General features: G+C 41.7%; 1 pseudogene; it reads right to left on the bottom strand.

The window, feature by feature from the left end:
* Nucleotides 1-325: 325 nt before the first annotated feature.
* Nucleotides 326-1,078, bottom strand: LOC102836444 (annotated as a pseudogene).
* Nucleotides 1,079-8,385: the final 7,307 nt, after the last annotated feature.

The raw sequence follows: 8,385 nt of genomic DNA on the forward strand, positions 1-8,385 counted from the left end.
ACTATTGCAAGTTGAGGCTTTAGAAATGCTAAGAGTGTTCTTCACTTTGGGTTTTTCAACTCCAGGCCTGTGCACATTTCTTTATAATATTTGACTTTGTCAAATAGTATATATTTTTTTATTCAAATATTCAAAGAACTCAAGCTGTTTTTGAAAATCTGTTTAGCTCGTTTACCTCTGCATTTCTTCCATTTGCTTTAGCATCTCTATGATGGAGAGCAAGTTTCAGAGTCTCTTCTGACATCCATTTTGGACTTCATTCATTCATTCTTTTTGTTCTGAAGAAGGAATTTATTTGTATATACAAAGAAACCAGCCACACACATTAGCCCAATTTGGTAGTCAGTTCTTTGGCCTTTGCCTTTTCCAGCTTGATGTTGCAAACCACTGATTTGGGGCCTAGGACATTGCCTTCCCAGTGATGTCAGCTCTCATCATGTCTGTCGTTGTAATTGGTCCTGATGGCTTCCACCAGCTAAGCCAGAGCTCCTTTGTCTTCTGAATTCACCTGTGTGAAGACCATAGTGGTGCAGGTTTTCCTGTGGACCAACCGTCCCAGCCGGGCCTTCCCCTTGATGATGCAATAGGGAACCCCCATTTTTACAACACAAGGCTGGCAGGAAGACAACCAGCTCAATGGGATCCACATCATGTGTGATCACCACCGGCTGGACTGTATTGTTCTCCACCAGAGTGGTGATAGCATTGACCGTGACTCGCAGAAGAGGGGTCCTCTTGGTGGGGATATCCCCTTTGTCAGCAGCCTCTGCTTTTTCTCCTGCTTCATCTCTGGCCGGCACTTTTGGGCCATCTTCAGAAGCTGAGAGGTTGTCTGGTGGTCCAAGACCTAGGTGAACTGATTAATGGCAGAGGGCACTTTCAGCCACTTGTACAGGCTAGCCTGGTGCCACTGCAGCTGGGGCCATTTCACAAAGCGGGTGAGGTCCCTTTTGGGTTGGATGACCGGTCTGATGCCAAAGTTCTTGAGTCTTTTCTCAAACAGGGGATTTACCACCTTCTTGGCCTCCTGCTTCTTGATGACAGCAGGCTTCAGCAGCACATTCTTCCCCTTCGACATCTTGGCCGGATAGATCAGAGAGAAAGAACTCTTCATTCTTTCTTGGCTTCTTAATGACCTTTTGCTTTCTTCCTGTATGAAGTTCTTCATGTCATCCCACAAATCTTCTGGCGTTCAGTTATTAGTGTCTAATTCATCAAATCTGTTCTTGAGTCTCTTTCCATAAATGTAGTCAGTTTGATTTGTGTATTCCATCTGGTGAGCTTCATGTGTATAGTCATCTTTTATGTTGTTAAATAAAAGGTATTTACAATGAAGAAGTCATTGATCTTGCACAATTCTATTATGCAACCTCCAATATCATTTCTATCACCAAGGCCATGCTTTCCAAATACTGATCCTCCTTCTTGTTTACAACCTTTGCATTTTAATCACCAATAATTATCAAGACATCTTGATTGCATGTTTGATCAATTTCCACTTGAAGAAGTTGGTCAAATTCTTCAGTTTTATCATCACTGGCTTTAGTGGTTGGTACATTTAATAATAGTTTCATTAATTGGTTGTTATTGTTGTTAAGTTCCAACGCATAATGAACCTGTATAGGAATTTTTGAGGAGCTTCTGGTGAGCTTGTGGTTCAAACTGACTTTGTGGTCCACCGTATTAAACCACAGCACCATGTATGGATAGTATCCTATCATAAACAGTGTTGTACTTCAAGATAGATTTTTAATTTTTTTTTAATGATGAATATGACAGCAATTTGTCATTCCTAGCATAGTAAACCATGTGATTGTCAGTTCAAAATGTTCAGGACCAGTCATTTCAACTCACTAATGCTTAGGATACCAATGTTTATGTGTCCCATTTCATTTTTAACTACTTCTAATTTTCCTAGATTCATACTTTTTACACTTCATGTTCCAATTATTATTGTATGTTTACAGCTGTTTCTCCTCATCTTGAGCTGTGCCTGTCAGCAAATGAAGGTCCCAAAAAGCTTTATTCTATTTGTGTCATCATGGTGAACTCTACTTTGAGGAGGGAGTTCTTCCACAGTCATATTTTGAGTGCCTTCCTACCTATGGTACATATATTCTGGTAATATCTGAATTTTCTGGTAATATCAAAATCTGAAAATATTCTGGCACTCTTCATCATGGTTCAATATTCAATATTCTGGTTTCCACTGCTATACATAAGATTTTCAGGGATGAAATATTCAGAAGTCCACCTCGCCTTCTACCTAGTCTTTTTTAGTTTGGAAGCTTAGCAGAATCCTGTCCACCATGTGTGACCCTGCTATTATTTAAAATTCTAGTGGTATAGATTCTGGAAGTCCTGGGATGGCATTGTGGATAAACACTTGATTACAATGTCAGTTTGAACCACAAGGTCAGAGGTGCAAATCTACCAGATGCTCCTCGGAAATCGCTATGAGTTGGAACTGATTTGATGGCACTTAACAACAACTACACAAGGTTCTGAGAATTTACTGAGTAGGCCTCTCTGTTTTTTGGAGCCCTGGTATGGCACTGTGGGCTAATGCACTGGACTGCAAAGTCACTTGAATGACAAGGTTGGTGGTTCAAGCTCACCATCTGCTCCTTGGAAACCCTATACAGGATTGCTATGGGTCGGAACCAACTAGACAGCACTTAACAACAGCAACAACAAATAGCTTCCAGAATCACAGCAACATGCATGCCACCACAGTACAACAAACTGACAGAGGAGTGGCAAAATCTAGTACTTTCTTAATCTAAGAAAATAAAATTGTTGTTGTTGTTAAGTGTTGTCGAATCGGTTCTGACCCATAGCAACCCTGTATAGGCTTTCAAGTAGGGGTGAGCAAACTGTTGCCTTAGACCAGATGCCTATTTTGTAAAGGTTTGTAAAGGTTTATTGGGGCACAGGCACACCCATTTTTGTTCATATTAGTAATGTCTGCCTTTGCAGAATTACAACAGAGACTATCTGGCAAGCAAGGCAAATATTTTTACTCTCTAGCCCTTTAAGAAAAAAAAAAAAAAAATAGTTGATCCCCTTCTCAAGAGGCAAAAGTTCACAAAGAATTCTTGGAATCTTGGTCTTCAGTGCTTTCAGAGGAATCACCCTTTGCACACACTCTCCAATTCTTTAAAAGCCAAGTAAGCAGGCCTAGTAGCCCCCATCCACCTATCAGAGCAGTATTACCAACTGTTTCAGAGCAGTGGCTTTTAAAGTTGTGACCAGGATGCCCAGTAAAAACTCAATTTCCTATTATAATTAAGGATATCATGTATGTGTATACATAGGAGAAATGGACTCCTGGTGTGGCACCGGAGGAGCAGCACTGGACTGCAAACTATAAGGTCGACAGTTCAAACCCACCAGCTGCTTCTTGGAAACCTACATAGGGTCGCTATGTATTAGAACTGCTCCTATGGCACTTAAACACAACATGTTGTTGTTGTTGTTGCTGTTGTTAAGTGCCATCGAGTCGGTTCCGACCGATAGCGACCCTGTACAGGGTTTCCGAGGCTGTAAATCTTTATAGGAGCAGAAAGCCTCATCTTTCTCCTGTGGAGTGGCTAGTAGTTTCAAACTGCTGACCTTAAAGTTCGCAGCCTGATTCGTAACCACTACGCTACCAGAGCTCCTTTAAACACAACACAGGAGAAACAAATGTATCACAAACCAATACTTATTATGTTGTTGTTGCTGTTAGGTGCCATTGAGTCGGTTCTGACCCATAGCGACTTTATGCACAGCAGAATGAAACACTGCCCAATCCTGGGCCAACCTCACTATTGTTGCCAAGCTTGAGTCCATCGATGCTGCCATGTGGCCAATCCATCTCACTGGGGGTCTTCCTCTTTTTTTCTGATCCTCTACCTTACCAAACATGATATCCTTCTCCAGAGACTGGTCCCTCCTGATAATATGTCCTATATATGGTACTTTTTTTTTTTTTTAATGTGAGGTGTCCTCTGATATTTTCTCTTTTCTTTTCTCTTCCATTTAAATGTGGACTTCATCTACTAAGGTGATTTCCCTGATGGCCTGATTGAAAGGTTGTGACCTGCTGCATAAGCAGCCCTGATGAGACCTGCCTGTGGTATTGGACACCTCTGGCTTCTAATCTCTGCTTTCTCAGTCCCTGTGCATTCCCTGGTTGGGGACCTAACTTCTCTGAATCTCAATTTCCCAATGGAACATGGGACTAGTAACTCTCCATCATGTCTTGAGGAAAAAGTGAGAAATTGTGTATCAAGTGCTTATATACTCGGCTTTCATAAAAACTGCAGCAAAAATGACAGGTGCGGTTGTCCCAGACTCTCTACAGCTCTCAGCATATTAGTGTCTGGTCCTTCCACCTTGGGGGAATGAATGCGATATCCCCAAAGAACCTCCTATGGAGGACTGAAAAGTCTATGGAATAATTGTTCCTTGTCTGAAATTCATATATGAAGATGTTGCCAAACCAAAAGTTGTGTGTGAACAGGTGATGGGATGTCCACAGGCTTACAAACCAGGCCTTCAAACCTGTTCATTTCAGCTCAACACTGCTGAGAATTTGCTTTTCCACTCCAGAGATACTGAATCAGATTTTAATCACATTTTAACAAGATCTACAGATGATCTACAAGGAGCTCTGGTAGCATAGCATAGTGGTTACAAATAGGGCTGCGAACCACAAGGTCAGCAGTTTGAAACTATCAGCTGTTCCATGGGAGAAAGATGAGGCTTTCTGCTCCCATAAAGATTTATAGCCTCGGAAACCCTGTACAGGGTGACTATGAGTTGGAACCGACTCCATGGCACATAACCAACCAACCAACAGATGATGTACAGCTGATAGATCTAGCTAAAATGTAGATTCTGATTCAGTATCTCTGGGGTGAAAATGCAAATTCTCAGCAGGGGATCAGACTAGAATGAACCATTTTGAAGCCCTGCTATAAACAGCTACCTTTGCCAAATGGTTTAATATTCCTCCCCTCTATTTATTCAATCCCACAGTTATTACATTTGCCAACCATTGAATTCTGAGGAAGGTGAGTGTTTAACTCAAAAATGTAAGCATACTTCCATTCCCAGCTGGAAACAATATTTCTCCTCATCTACTCTCTTTGGTGAAGGAAAATTGGTTTTACTGTCCTCAGTCTTTAACATTTTTCTCCTAATTACTCTTCACTCTCTCTGAATACCTCAGACTATAGCCTGTGTTTACAACTATTTCTGTTGAAAAAGATTTAGTGGCACTTTTTAGGGGATTGTCAAGTCTGAATAAAAATGAATTATGTTCAAAATCTGTCTTTATCCCATTGGTCCTTCCCTCTTAGCCCTCTGAAGGCATTCAAGACCTTGGTTTCAGTATGTGTGGGTCTGTGTGTGTTTAGGGGGCTGGGGCTGGGGAGGTCTCTGAGAAGCTTTGTTACACACCAATTTTCACTTAGAAAATATGGGGACTATAAACCCCACCCAGGGTTCAAAGGGAAAAGCAGGAGAAATTTCATCACTTTTAGCTTACTTAAAGTCAAGCCCATTTCACAGCTCTCCCTGCAATCCAACAACCTTCCTAGAGATTCTTAAAGCTGGTATGATAACAGCCTTGGATTCTTTATTTTCCCAGAACAATTTAACAACCAGCCAAATTCCTCATTTTGGTGACTTCCTTCTGAATTCCCCATGGCCAATCTAAGTTCCACCTCAAACATCATTTTGTTACCCCCAGTTCTAGTCTAGAGCCTAAAAAGGTGTTTTTTAGAAAGTGAGTAGAGTCCAGAGACCTTCTAAACCCTGGCTGAGGGAACCTGAACAAATAGAAAGGGCACCCCCTCTTGTGAACCACTACTTGTATAGGAACAATGTGTTTTCCAACTACCTAATGCCACAAGGTCAAGGAGCTCTGGTAGCGTAGTGGTTACGAATCGGGCTGTGAACCGCAAGGTCAGCAGTTCGAAACTATCAGCGGTTCCGCGGGAGAAAGAGGAGGCGTTCTGCTCCCGTAAAGATTTACAGCCTCGGAAACCCTGTGCAGGGTCGCTATGAGTCGGAACCGACTCCACGGCACTTAACAACAACAACAATGCCACAAGGTCAGCAGTTCAAACCCACAAGTTGCTCCTTGGAAAACCTGTTCAGGGATTACTATGAGTCGGAACTGACTTAAAGACAATTAACAACAACAATGCCACAGTTTCCACCATTTATAAGACCTAGGAAGAAAGATTAGGAAAAAGCACTGGACTGCTAACTACAAGGCTGGTGGTTCAAACTCTCACAGACATTCCTTAGAAACCCTACACAGGGATGCTTGCTATGAGTTGGAACTGACAGGCTGGCACTTAACAACCACAACAACAATGGAGAAAGGTGGAGTCCTAGTGTGACTGTGGGCTAGGCACGAAGCTGTTAACCTCATGGTTGGCATTTGAAACCCATGAGACCCTCCAGGAGAGAAAGATGAAGCCATTTCCTCCCTTGAAGATTTACAGTCGTGGAGAACCTCAGGAGCAGTTCTCCTCTGTCCTGCAGGGGGCACTGTGAGTCAGAAGTGGTGTGATGGTAATGGGTATGGAAGGATTTTCATTGTCCTTGTCTTCATCCCCTATGCTTTCCTAGGGTAAGGAGGAGAGACCCTAATGTTATACTGTCTGTCCCTACCTGCTTCCTTGGATTCCTTGATGTCTATGGGTTGTTTTGAACTGCAAGGTCAGTAGTTCAAGCTCACCAGATGCTCCTTAGAAACCCTATACAGGATTGCTATGACTTGGAATTGACTTGACGGCACTTACCAACAAATGGTGATGTAGGATAAACACTGGTCTGCTAGCCGCATGCTCAGCAGTTCAAAAACCCCAGTTTTTCTGCAGGAGAAAGATGAGGTTTTCTCCTCCTGAAAAGATTTACAACCTTGGAAACTCTACACAGTTTGTGATGAGTCAGAATTGACTCTGTGGGAGTGAGTTTGTGGTTTTTGATTTTCTGGTCCAAGTGTGGTGGTGCTATAGGATAAGCACTGGATTGCTAGTCTCCAGGTTTGTAGTTCAAACCCACCAACTGCTCCTCAGGAAAAAGATGAAGTTTTCTGTTCCTGTAAAGATTTATAGACTCAAAACGTGATGGTAGAGGGATTGGGTTTGATGATTGATCCAAGTATCATAGAGCTCTGGTGGCACAGTGGTTAAAGAGCTCAGCTGCTAACAAAGTGTTGGTGTCTTGAACCTACCAACCACTATGCCAGAGTAAGATGTCACAGTCTTCTTCTGTAAAGGTTTATAGCCTGGGAAACCCTATCACAGCTCTACTGTGCCCTATGGGTTTACTATGAGATAGAATCGACTCAATCTCAGTGGGTCAATTTTGGTATCCAGGTAGAAATAGCCCATCCATTTCTTGTGGGCCATTTTTGGATTCTGGACCAATGCCTACTGATCCAAGGCTTACATTATACAGAATAGGGTTTCTAGTCCTGGTGATCTTGAGCCAATCACTATCTTTATGGACCTCAATGCTCTTCTTAGTATGAAGTGATCAGATTAGTTTATGTTAACTACTTGGTAGTGACATTGTATAGAAAACATCTGTTAGGCCATATTTAACCATAAGCATTCATTATTGATGTCTGCCATGCATAGGTACATGTGTGTGGGGATATACCACCCAGAATATATTTGCTATCCCTAACTTAAATTTTGTATTAATTATCTCTACTTCTACATTGCTTTGATTCTTTAATATTACATGGCTGGTATTGGGATCTATCCCAATTTCATTCCACTTTAAAAAGTATTTCCCCTTGTTTCTATGGGAATGGGGGCGAAGGAACAGAACAATTTGATCCTCCAAACTGATGCTGCCCTTTGACTAATGACGATTCAGAAATCTGATCCACTGTTTCATTTTAATTAGCTGCGGAAACTGGAGAAGATGAATTCTTTTATTAAAATATAGTCCTCATGCTTCTTGCCCTAAAATCGGAAAATACTGTTCATCTCCTTTTTGGCACAGCAGGCCATTAAGAACACAATTCCAACTTAGGAAATGACCTTCAGATGTTAAATAAAAATATTGTAAACTAATTAAAAATTCACATTCTTTAATTGAAGATCATGGAAAAGCTAAAAAATAAAGCAGGTAATAAAATATCTTTCTGTACCTGCTTCAGAGAGCTCTGGTAGCGTAGTGGTTACGAATCCGGCTGCAAACCTCAAGGTCGGCAGTTCAAAACTACTAGCTGCTCCTCAGGAGAAAGATGAGGCTTTCTACTCCCGTAAAGATTTACACCCTCGGAAACCCTGTACAGGGTTGCTATGGGTCGGAACCGACTTGACGGCACTTAACAACAACAACCTGCTTAAGAGAATAAAAAATAAT

Source organism: Chrysochloris asiatica, unplaced genomic scaffold, assembly GCF_000296735.1.
Source record: "Chrysochloris asiatica unplaced genomic scaffold, ChrAsi1.0 scaffold00048, whole genome shotgun sequence".
NCBI lineage: Eukaryota > Metazoa > Chordata > Mammalia > Afrosoricida > Chrysochloridae > Chrysochloris > Chrysochloris asiatica.